Source organism: Euprymna scolopes, chromosome 8 (assembly GCF_053919585.1).
Source record: "Euprymna scolopes isolate OS-2025 chromosome 8, ASM5391958v1, whole genome shotgun sequence".
NCBI lineage: Eukaryota > Metazoa > Mollusca > Cephalopoda > Sepiida > Sepiolidae > Euprymna > Euprymna scolopes.
The window spans coordinates 50,238,634-50,252,416 of record NC_136489.1 but is presented as its reverse complement, the minus strand read 5'-3'; the positions used below and the strand labels follow the sequence as shown (position 1 = coordinate 50,252,416).

Here is a 13,783-nt window from a genome sequence, read left to right as displayed (position 1 = left end):
AGTTCGAAATCTACCCTCCCCACTATTATAACCCTGTTAAAGCGTTACAAAGGAAAACGGAACGCCAAAATAAAGTACCAACATGTATTGCAAAACATACAATAGGCGAGTTGTTCTGACGTAGCCGACGAACGATTTAGGTTACCACCGGATATCGACTGGTTATTTATTTATTTCCCACGAAACAAAATGTGACACAAGGTCAGTTTAATGTGGGAGATAACCATCTCCCCTCAAAAAGATGGCATTCTGCAAAAGTAAAAATTGCCTTGTTATTGAAGAGTTTCCCCCTCCATTGACTAAGGACAATTAATTTGAGTGCAGCATCTTAGCAGACACCACAGTTCAGCACGAGTGCCGCAGATCGGCTGGCCCCTTACGGCTTAGCCTTCAGGTATTTATTGATATCGTAATAGTCTATTGGTAGGTAATATAGGTTAGTTCCGCTACAACAATATCATAATACCTTTAACATCTATAATTTAACAGAGAATCGTTCTACATGCACTGACAATATTGTTATAAATCATTAAAAGTTTAATTCTAATACTACTTATAATATTAATAGTTAACTCTATCTTACCTCCTATGTTTCGTTTTGCATTAAATAAAAAGGCTAGTAAACTGCACTTCTTATATTATGAAAAATTAGTTTAATGATGGGTATTTACATTTCTATAATCTTGTTCGGTTGGTTAGTGATTAGCTGAGTAAAAGATTCGCAATGTAGAATACAAATCACTTTTTTATCGGTCTGTCACACGAATGTCTGGAATGGAATTTTTGGCAGTCTATTTGGGATTAAATTTTTGCTGGTCAGTAATGATTTAGTTTTAAATTTGTAACGAAGCTATTGATGCTAAGTTAGCAGCAGTGGCATCTCGACGAGATTAAATTTGAAAATCACGTTTTGCTCAATTTCTCACATTAAATTAAATATCAAGTTTCCTTAAGATTTTCACATTTAATTTTCAAAAAACGTTTACTTCAATTTACATGGCAAATTTTGGAATCACGTTTTCTTCAGCTTGTCACTTTAATCCTAAAAACAGGTTTCCATTCAGTTTTTCACATTTAATTTTAAATATCACGTTTCTCGCATTTTTTCACATTTAACATTAAAATCACGTTTCTTTTAGCTTTTCACATTTAATTTTATAATTATGTTTTCTTGAGTTTTCAACTTTATTTTAAAATTCACGTTTCCTTCTGTTTTTCATATTTCATTTTTTAATTCCGTTTTTTTTTTTCAGTTTTCCGCATTTTTTCAGTTTTTAATATTTTATTTTAAAATCACGTTATTATCAGTTTTTCAAACTAGAGGTTTACATGATTTACGTTGTAAATCCTCATTCTGTCTTTTTATCACATTAAAGTTTGTCATAGTTTTAAATCACACTAAAGTTGGAAGCTTCAATTTTGTTGGTGTGTCCGATTTAACTTTTCAATCACTTATAAGTTTGAAAGTACACTTTTGTTGGTGTGCAATATTCAATTTTTCAATCGCGTATATGTTAGAAATCAGACTTCCGTTAGTTACATTCACTTTTTTCATCACGCATACGTTAGAAACCACACTTTCGTTGGTCTGTCATATTAAATATATTTAAATACCGCTTAAGTTGGAAACCACACATTTGTTGGTAAGTCTTATTCAATTTTTAAATAACCCTTCAGTTAAAAACCACACTTTAGTTATTGAGTATTATTCAATTCTTAAATCACGATTAAGTTGGAAATCACACTTTAGTCGTTCTGTCACACTAAATTTGCAAATTACATTTTGTGGGTTTGTCACACTTAATTTTTAAATCTGTCCCACTTAAATTGTAAACACATTCGTGCCGGTGTGTCACACATAAATTTATAAATCGCTTTTATATACGTCTTATACTTCAGATTGTATTAAAAAAAATAATCGCTAAACGCGTACATAAAATGGACGCATCATAAGAAATTCGTTCTTTCCATCTTTTATCTATTATTACTTTGTCACCCTTCTTATCTCTAAATGAAAACTCTTATTACTGCGTCGTTTTAAATAAAATTATGTAGCAATCCGATTTGATGACGTCATGACATGTCAAGTAACACGTTATTTACAAACTCGGAGTGCGCTCGAAGATAAATCAATTTTCCTTAGATTATCCCAAAAAATAAGCGTAGTGTACATGTCGTACATCACATAGAAATCTGTACGGAGATATGCCATTTTTGCAGACTCACAAAATATACTCATACATTAGCTAAAACGAGCGCAAATACACAAGCACTACTTATTCATACGTGCATAATCGCATATATATATATATATATATATATATATATATATACATATATATACATATATATATTAGAATTTTCAGAATGTGACAATTTTTAGAATGTTGCTTGGGCGTGGAAACAATTATATATATATATATATATATATATATATATAAATTAATGTATATGTGCGTATAAACATCAATATGAAAATTGTACATGTTCATATCTATTATATATTTACTTCCTATTTATCACGTGTAAAAATACAAAGATTCTTTTAAAAAGCCTTTTCTTGAAAGGAGAGTAATCTAAACAGTATATATCTATCTTTACTATTATATAAAAGCAACTTTGTGTTTGCGTGTGTGAGTTCCTTCTATTAGGTTCCGAAACGCTGAGCTCATCTTTTGCAAATTTCATAGAAGGCTAATTAAATGTCAGGCCGTGTTCTTAGATATGTTTTGTACTCATACTAATTCATCCGATAAGTATCGAAACTCGAAAAAGTCCGATTTTAAAAATAGCGTTTTTCTCTTATGGATGAAAATATATTAATTTTAACGGGAGAATATTTTACGTTACACCAGGCAAGGGAGAAAATAACATCTTATAAAATATTTTCTTCTTAAACATAACACACACACATTTATTATAATCTGGATATACATATATATATATATATATATATATATATATATATATATATATATATATATATTATTATTATTATTATTACACTGAGGAGAACCGATAGTACCATTGAAATTATTGTTCTTTATAAAAAAAGAAGACTTTTTTAAAGATTTTAAATCCATTCAGGCGAAATTTAAAAACGGAGGCATTACTTTTGGAACGACTCTCATATTTCCCTGACGATTACTTGTGGAAATAAAACATAGAAGTTACTGAATTGTTTACGTCCTATATACATATTGTCATACTATATATATAAAATATACATATCAACATACATACATATATATATATATATATATATATATATATCCTGATAGATATTACTAGAGGTAATACTTTTAGGGTGATCCTAACCAAAAAGGAAAAGCTCAATCTTTAAGAATAGAGCAACATATAAGTTTAGTGGTTAAATTTAAATTCTGAACCACAAAACTGATACATACATATATATATATATATAAACATATATATATATATATATATATATATGTGTGTGTGTGTGTGTGTGTGTATGCATTGTGTTCGCGAAAAGTTTTATGTTTTCAACCTATTAAAGATCTTTTTATATTTATATTCGTTGTTTCCTTTATTTTATATAGCGATTCATTTGAGGAGAGTGTGTAATAAGGGCTAGAAAAGCGCTGATATTTTAGACTTTAAAACAGAGCATCAAGCAGCACTGCCTGGTGATTTTTTTAGTACACACAGAGGCTAAAAGTTATGTCATGTGAAAGCAAAGAATTCTGTTATGATAGCCCGGAAGCCACTTAGGGATAAGGGTTATTGCAAGTACCTTACGTTAGTGTGGAGATTTGATGAAGTGTTTACTTAAGGGGGCGGTTCATTAGGAATTTGTTAATGTTGGACTTAAAGACATCCAAGTGGTAGTCAGGTGGGAAGCAGGCAGACGGAACAGAGTTCCACAGGCGTGCAGTTCTAAGAAAGAAGCTTTGTTCATGGAATCCGCGTTTTGATTTAGGCACAAATATCGAGTGGGGGAAATTTTTCACAGTGGATTCAGCAAGACGGGTGTTTTTCGTGAAAGATTGGCGAAGGGGGACCAGAGATTGGAGTTCAGACGAGCACCTGCCATGGAAATAACGATAAAACAAGGATAGGCTCGCAACGTCTCTTCTGTGGGAGAGAGGTTGCAGGGTAGAGAAAAGGGCATCCCCCACTAAGCCACGAAGTCTATTTTGTACTCTGTCAAGGCAGGATAGGCTGTTTTTCGCAGCTCCTGCCCAGATATGGCAACCGTATTCCATTCTTGGACGTACTTGGCTTTTATATAGATAGAGAATTGCATCAGTAGTGAGATATCTTCTGGAGCGGTAGAAGGATCCCACCATCTTTCCAGCGACCATTGACAACAGACTTGATGTACGTGTTCCATTTCAGATCAGGAGTAAATGTCAAACCCAAAAGCTTGTCAAAACACAGGGCCTCACCCAGACGAGAGCCATCCATCACAATTGATGCCAGATGGGGATAAGAGCGTTGATGATGTAAGGATAGGAGTTTGGTTTTGGATGCATTAAAGATAACCAGCCACATCTTCCCCCACTGAACCACGCGCTCGAGATCAGAGAAGAGAGAATCAGAGAGAACTTTGTCATTTACAGCCTTTGATGTGTTGCCGTAGATGGTCGTGTCATCAGCATAGATGTCAACGAATGATTTAAGTATGTGTTTAGGGAGGTCATTGATGTAGATCAGGAAGAGAGTTGGACCCAGGATTGACCCCTGAGGGACTCCAGTATTTATATTGCAGGCCTCCGGTTTTTGTCCATCTACCACTACTCTTATGAGCCTATCGGAGAGAAATGATTTAATGATTGAGAAAACATTTCCAGTTATACCGAAGCTGGAAATCTTGTGAAGTAGACCCTTATGCCATACCTTGTCGAAGACCTTTGATATGTCAAGAACAATTGTCCTAGAAAGGAAGCCTCTGTCAAGAGATTCACTAATCCTGTGGGATATAACCGTCAGCAAATCTGCGGTAGATCTTGCAGAGCGGAAACCATATTGTGTGTCACTAAGAAGGTTATTCCTGCTGAGGTGGTTGACTATTTCTCTATTTAATATGGATTCCAGCAACTTACTCATAACACACAGGAGACTTGATAAGTGGTGATCACTGTGTGTAAAAAAAAAAAAAAATTACTCGCTCAAACATGTAAAGGAAAGTTAACAGAAATCGATACTCCTGACTTTGCTCTGCCAAAAATGATTGACAGTGAAAGCCTGAATTGAAGATTATTGCCGTTTGACAGCACAAAAAATCACAGACATTCTCAAAATTCATCAATCGAGAGTGGTAAATGAATTGTATGAATTATGCTAAAGTTCTTTACTTTATAGAATTTCAATGAATGACTCGTCTCCTCAGAGGAAAAATAGCAAGCAAAAGATACATCAGTAGATTGGCTAAAATTTTGCTGAAAACGTCGAATTGTGAGGGAGTAATTTTGTAGAAAATAATATTGAAATATATGTCCCAGTATTATACCACATGGAAATTACATATAAAAACTGAATGTAGAAGTATTACAATCCAAAAATAGATGGGTGAAGATGTATGTTGAATGGTAATAAAAATCCATGATGTATAAGCTGTTCTCAAAATAGTGAAGTCCTTTTGTAAACTTGGGGAATATTAATTCATATAGATCCATTAATGAAGAAGAACACTCCAATGTGTATACATTATTCCATGAAGAGTTACAAGAAAGGAAGAAATATAATGAGTGTGAGAAAATGAGATTTGACTAGATGTCGCGGACAAGGGAATAATTTTTCAGCGGCCGTTTCCATACCAACCTAAAATCTAAAAAAAAGAAGCTAAAATAGAAGTTAGTGAGAGTTAAATATCGCGGGAGAGTATGGTAGGAATTAAACCGTTAAGGACATCTAATGTTGGTCGCTTAGTGCAAAGGCTCATAGGTAAAGATAACTCAGTGAGAGTGTGGGCGGAGAAAAAAGGCGCCGTACTTGACCCCAAAAGATACAATAACATCGAAGTAAACATGGAAAGAATTAGAAGTAATTACGTCTTCATAGATATAGAGTAAATACTGTTCGTACAAAGACCAAGCATATTTAATGTGTATAAATATAAATAAATATATGAATAAATACGTGTTGTAATTTCTATTTTACCTTACATTGATTTGATAAATTTTAAGTCTTCCAACGTATATGCCTGCATATACACACACATACACAAATATATAGATATATATGTGTATATGAATAATTCAACACAAAACAAATGTAGAAATAATGAAGTGTATTATTTATTCGCCAGTTCAATAACAAAAACATATAGTGATTAGAATATATAACCTCTTCATATTATGGCATTTCGAAGTTCAATGCTTCTCCTCAGAGGAAAAGTACGCCGTAAAATGTAAGAAAATGAACGCAGTAATTTACTCAGAGGGCAAAAGTAGGTATCATTGCGATCCCATATTTTAACTGTACATTAGCGTTCGTTTAGCATGAATACTGTTTATCCGGAATATAGGAATGATCAGAGCTCAGCCAATCGGAAAGAGTGGAATTATTCTGGGAGACATCATTAATTTTGAATCGCAAAAGGGAAAGATTATGCTATGTCTAGGAGTTTAGGATCCAGTTACGAAGGGTAAACACCCATCTGTCGAAAGTGCAGAATTCCTCCCAGTGATGATTGGGGGCTGTAGGAGGGCCTGATATTTAGTTAGAAAAAAACTTTATACAATCAAAATATTATACATGAAGATTAATGTTTTATGTGTGTAGGTTTTATCTCAAAATGCAGTTTATTTTGTATATGTGTTATACTTCCAAAATTCTTTAAAAAAATCAAAAAATCTATTCAAATAAAAAGGAGTGATGTAGTAACCGACGTATACACGGAAGAAACTTATATGATGAGACCCTATCTTCGTAGGGCTATTTTTTTAAAAATAACTATATAGATATCAAGTAGTTGACATGTTTGTATAAATTAATACATATATATATATATATATATATATATATATATATATATATACTAGAAGATGTACTCGGTGTTGCCCGGTTTTAAACATTAAGTAAAATTTATTAACAGATGAAATAAAAAAACGGAAATAAAAATTCGACACGTGCATGGGGTATTATGTTTTATTAAAGAATTTACTTCTCCTAATTAAATATATACTCGAGCTGAGATCGAAACCAAGTCAATTACGATAACAATAAGACCAGTATGATATGATCTTTAAAATGTTTTCAAGCCTACTTATTCGTAACATAATGTGAAAAATTCGCGAACGCGCCGTCGTGATACAGTTTACAAACAAATAAAAATATGACTCCCATGAACCAATCTTTTACTTTTGACCCTTTAACATCCCTGTTTCCGGATGGAAACAGATTAAAAAGTTTTCTACATATCTTTATACACTATATACCAATTTCAATTCTGTAGATAAACATTCCGTTGAGTTTTCACGAGAAAACAGTGCATGATGGAGAAGTTACTATTTCTCCCCTCTCTTTTTAAATTCATCTTGAATATCTATCGGTCAGACACCCCACCCTACCTCATTGCTATCGAGACATTCAGCAAAGAAATATCTAGGCGTTAACTATAGAAGAAAGCGATTTAGACACCCCACCCCCATCCTTTCACCGAGTGATTCGTCCAAAACACATGCCAAGGTCACGACGAGAAGTCATCCAGACACCTCACCTCCACCCCAAAACGAAGCAGTTTGCGGGGAAAAAAGAGGAGAGAAAAACCGTTTTGGAGGAAGTGGCTTGCACGGAATAAAGAGTTTAAACAAAAAGAATGGAGCTGATCACATCGTTGAACGAATGTCGATAATAAAAATACGACAGACACCAGCCAACATGATTCGATCGACAAATTGGAAGTTACTCGACTTAATCCTCATTCCTGGAGCTCAAAAGGGAACACAGAAAAACTATGAAAACATCTTGGCTTAGAGACATCGGGATTAAACACGCGACTTATGCGGTAAAACGACGACACTCTTAACTGAACCTTATCCATGGAGCCGAAAAGGCAATTCATCAAAACTACGAAATTACCTTGGTTCAAGATATAGGAAGGACAGAACCGAACGTCGGTAGTTGAGAAAATAAGCGAGAAAGGAACACGAGGGAAGACAAGTGGACAAGCGAACTTCGAATGGATATCGACTCGCGCGTCGGCAAAATAGGACTGCCTCACATTAAAACATCACAACATGTAATTTTGTCGGATATCCAATCATCGGTTGGATGCACGTTCTTATAGTTCAGTACTATTCAATATCCCGCCCCTATATTTCACAACGTCGACTTGCTGGAGTGAAAAGTTTTCTTTAGTGTTGTCCCCTCTTTTGACCCGTTGGACACTGTTTACATGTTTTCTTGTTATTATTATTTCTTTTAATATTGTCTTGATTATTGAATGTTTAACGCACAATAAATGACATGCGTATAATATATAAACAACCGTGTTTTTTTCCGTTATTCATAGCCTGCTATTTTGTCACCTGTGAATCTTATCAGGAAATTCCACGACGGAAGTACTGTCCAGAACCTTGGTAAGTGCTACTGGATTGTGATAATTTTACAGCCGGCACATACATCATTTTTTAAAAATTTTACGATACGTTTCGGGGATAAATTCCCTTTTAGGATTTTTCAACCATGACGTAGCGTCACAAAGTATATAGATTAAGAAGTGATAACACACACATTCTCACTCATATATATATATATATATATATATATATATATATATATATATATATATATATAAATATTTAAATATATATATATATATATATATATATATATATATAAATATTTAAAAAGATAGAGTACAACATAGGGAAAATAGGAAGAAAGTTATATTGGCGCTGCATCCAACAATTTTCACATACATCTTGTTTCCAGATTTGCAAATCGTTGGAAGGACTTTAGTTGTATGGCAGCCACTCGTGCCTTGAAGACTATCAGAGGTCCCTTTATATACATAAATAACATTTTATCAATTAATATAAGTAATTTATAAATAATTTTAATACTTTAAAATTTAATTAGACTTTTTATATTAATTATTATCATAAATATGTGTATTTCTATTTATTTTCATAATTTTAGTCGACGAAAATTTATATGACCATTTTTTCGATGAATATTTAATGCTTCAGCATCGTTTAAAATCTTAATGATTAATCATCTTTTCTACAATACCTGTTTTAATTTTTTTTCAGATGTCTTTTTAATTTGACGATTTCTTTAACATATTGTCTATCCGACCTGTTACCATTTTATGAGAAAGTATTCATTTGATTTCTATAATTTAATCAATTTGCTCCTTTTGTAGAACAATTATGATTAAGCGATATTAAAGCAACCATCTAAATTTAGTTATATCACACCTGTGATATTCAAATGAAGTATTATTGATTTCTTCTCGATAGATTGGCTGCGGCTTCATACATACTTTGGTTATTTTCTTTTCGTAAGTTATTTATAAAGAAAAATGAATATTTAGGTGTGATTTAATACCTTGTCTTCTAAAATAGAATTCTTTATGAATGTGCTATTATTTTCGTTTTTATAAGGCGTAAATAAAAGTTTAAAATATAAAATAAAAAAAAATTAAAGAAGTTTTAAAACATACCTTCATTAAGCAAGCGTGTTCACTGTTTCCTTTTTCTGTTTTTAGTGATCCTTTAGGTAAATTCATATTTCTATCCTTCAGGAAGATTTTTAATTTCTGTAAAGAAAAAAGAAAATAATTTTATAAATTTAATATATATATATATATATATATATATATATATATATATATTGAAAAAATTGCGATGTACAGTCAATTTGAGGGTGGTAAAAGAATTGTCGGACGTCGTTGGCTTAGGTACAAGGACAAGTTGAAGAGTAACTTGTCTGCAGTGAGGAGTCTTGAAGATGAGGTGAATGACCGATAAGGATGGAGATCAAGGTGTTTTGAAGGTCTCTAGAGGTTTCAATCTGAAAGCTTAAGGCAACTGAAAGAAAGCAGAGTAAGAGCAAAACGACTACCAGCCGCACCAATATCTGCAGCATTAAATCCACATTCATGTTCTATTTGTGGCCTTGTCTGCAAGTCCCTTGCTGGACTAAAAAGTCATCAGAGGCAAAAGCATAAATGAGTTTTAGAAATATGGGTTGTCCGAACCTCATACGTCGAAATCGACGGAAGAGTCCATCATATATATATATATTCTGTACTTATGCATCATGTTTTTAATTAGAAAAGTATTGTTGAATAGCACGGAGTGTTTTTAATTAATAAACTTTTTTGTAATTTTTCAATTTTTCGAATTGTCGTTCTTATTTCTCGATCGCCTCTTTGCAAGAAAGTTCCGCAGTCGTCCTCGTCTATCTGTTTTTTCTTATGGTTGTTTTTTTGTCAAGTGCTTTCGACTGAGTTTCATCAGTCGTCTTCAGCCAGTTTTTGATTACTGTTCGCGTACAGAAATATGCCAGCAAGTTTAAATGAAAACTATTCATAACACATTTCTTTTACTTTTGTGTATGCTCAGATTCATTCATAGTTTGAAGTAGTTAAATTTAAAATATTCTATATCTATCTTGCGATAGATCTGATGGTAAAGAACGCAGCTTGAGCAGTTAATGTTTTGGCTTCGATTTTAGGTAGCGCACTCAAGTCATTTTTTTTTTACTTTTGAAATCAGTACTACAATATATAAGTATAATATAAAATTCAATAGAGAATTGGCTCTGACATAATAAATACGAACTTTGCATCAATCACAATATATTAAACCGTATACGCCCCCTTTTAGTACAAAATAATTGTAAACTTTATGTCTTGTTTCAGAAACATAATTTCTATTTAACACCAAAGCAACAGACGCATTAAAGATGCGCTTACTTGCACGCACACGCACACACACACGCACACGCACACAAGCAACACATACATACACAAAGTCCCCAAAGTCCTAACATATGCAAATTTGAGTTCAGCACCATGCAAAACTGTTAAATAGACCTACACAGCAAATTTTGGACAAATACGGTAAAATAGTCCCCAAAAATGGAGTGGTTTTATTTACCCTGAAAGAGCCCCTGGGGCACACCCAAAAGTTATCGCGGGGTATAGACAAACAAAATTATATAAAAATCAGTTAGTTAGAACTTTTCAGAAAGTTTTATAAAAATACAAGGCATCAAAATTTTTTAAGCACAAAAGTGTCAATTTTAGCCATTTTCACCCGAAAGGCACCTCTAGAGGGGACAACCAGAGTTTTCCCGGAGCATCCGTTTTGTTACTTTTTCTTACTATTATCATATTTAAAGTTTGTGCAAAATTAAAAAAAAAATCCAAGGTGTAGTGATTGAGATAAGTGCAGACAGACAAACGGACGAATGGGCAAGGGTGGATTTACAGGTCCCCCTCCTTTTGTCGAGTGACCAAAAAGTGTCAACGAATGAAAGCATCTTGAAATAAAAAACATAGAAGAAACAATAATAATAATAATAATAATAATAACGAAATTATTTTCGCATCTGAAAGTGTTTTCTAAAATAGTGTATCTGTTTATTATATATTTTCCATTTCAAGATGTTTTTGCTTGCAACACTTTTTAAACTTCATATTTGGCGCGCCTTTCCGACTTGATAAATAAGAAAAAGAACACTAAAGAGTGCTGCGTGTACATGCCAGCTGACATGGCCTCGATGGCACAACGACGGGGATGGGCCTTTTATTTTTGATTCTGAGGAAGGAAAAAAGCGCCAACAAAGCCTAAGAACTCTCCCCCCCCCTCTCTCTCTCCCTGGCGACGAATTTTTTAATCCAAAATTAATTAGAAAAATGAAATAAAATAAAATTCTTTTTCGCATCTCAAAGCGTGCTCTTAAGCAGTTCATCTGTTTACTATATATATATATATATATATATATATATATATATATATATATATATATATATATATATAATACTATTGCTCTTGATTTTTAAGTTGATAACCATTGCTGGGGAGGAATAAAATATATGAAATAAAGATAAATTTAATATCTTGCTTCAAAAGACTAAATTCCTTATACAAACTGAAGTTACAATCATAGAAATTATGCATATGCATACATAGACACAATTATATTGAAATCGCTTCAAATATGCTTTGAAGCTAATTGATGTAAATGAAAAGCGAATAATGAAATATGATTATTGCAAAGATAGGATATGCTTACTGACTTTAGTGTTGAAAAGACGAAATCGAGAGCCAGGAGTAAAACAGTTAAAAAGATAATTCACAAGCCTACACGCATTGGAAAATAGTTTCTGGACAAAGTAGTTATATTAAAATGATGTATAAATACAGCGAATTGATAGACGAATAAGTTAAACGATCTGGAATATAAGAAGCTTGGAAGAACACATACCATAATAGTAGTAGTGTAGTACAATCCCAGCCTAGCAACATAACATTTGTCAGAGATGGTTACAAAGAATAGGAAAGGGTATTGCTGAGATAATTGCAAATAAATTTTTGTACCTTATCAAAAATCCTGGAATAGGACAGAGAGTTACCAGCCAAAATGTGAAAAATATACCCCATACATTGTCTGATTGTAGATTTGTAGAAATAGATACTAGCCCTAGGTTACACAAATTGTTCATAGCGATATATATATAATTGTTTGGTGACCCGGGCGTAAAGGCTTAACAAATGGAATCAAAGCTGGCTTCATAGCTGGGTTCGAATCTCCCTACCGGAAAAAAATGTCACCATTTACACAAACAACTACGTAAGCATGAAACACTAGTGTCTATTGATACGTATAAAAGAAAAATTATTTATTATAATTCTACAACCTCTTTAAGAATACTTAAGCATGGGCACTGCCTGGGAAGAAAAAACTAATACTACCGTTTATGGAATATTCAACTATCGTTTATGAAATATTCACGATTTCCTTCGTTCGAACACTATTGATTGTACATAGTCTGCGCTAAAACTGTGCATTTATTAGTTATTTATTCCTTTTATCCCGGTGACAATTGTTTGGTGGTCCGAAGGTAAAAGCTTAGCAAATGGACTGAAAGTGGGCTTCGAGGATGGACTCAAATCTCCTAAACGACAGGAATTGTCATCTACTACACGTAAGCATGACACATTAGTGTATGTGGGCATAAAAGAATAATTATTATATATACATATATTATTAAATAGATTACGTACATAAAAGTAAAATCCATGGCGACGCATGTCTCTGGCTTTCAGCCATCATCAGTGTGGTTTAAGATAGAACTCATGACACCAGCACCATAAGTCGAGGGTTCTACAAATGAGCTACAATGGGTCACACTTGGATGCACGATATCTTATCGCTTTTAAATTTAAAAATTGTTGTTGTTGTTGTTGTTGTTTTAAGGTCATTAACAACTTTGGAACGCTGTTATTTATTAAGTTTTTTTTTATAATTTATGTATATATATACATATACATATATGTGTGTGTGTGTGTGTGTGTGTGTGAATGAATCCCCCTTATTTTTATAAGATGTAGTTTTATTTTGTACTGTTAAATTATATTACGTGCATAAAAGGGTTAACCATGGACATGGCTTCGTTCCATGTTAACCCATGCTGTTAATGGCTGAGAGCCAGAAACCTGCATATATTAGTTTGACTGAATATCAGCAATAATTTCTACGTTTTCATTTTTTAAAACCATTAAACTGAAGTTTGTACTACGTTTTTTTAAACTGAAGAATTGATACTTATCCAGTTCTTGTTTGACCCATCCATTAT

The 13,783-nt window shown here is 32.9% G+C and overlaps 1 protein-coding gene across 2 annotated transcripts in view; it reads right to left on the bottom strand.

Annotated features, from left to right (window-relative positions):
* The window catches only part of LOC145283557 (5-hydroxytryptamine receptor 4-like), a 468,398-nt gene that overhangs the window by 299,673 nt on the left and 154,942 nt on the right, over positions 1–13,783 (bottom strand). For both annotated transcript variants that reach the window (XM_080132441.1, XM_080132442.1), the window contains exon 2: positions 9,638–9,733. The gene's annotated coding sequence lies outside the window, so the exon portion shown is untranslated. The remainder of the gene's footprint in view (positions 1–9,637; positions 9,734–13,783) is intronic.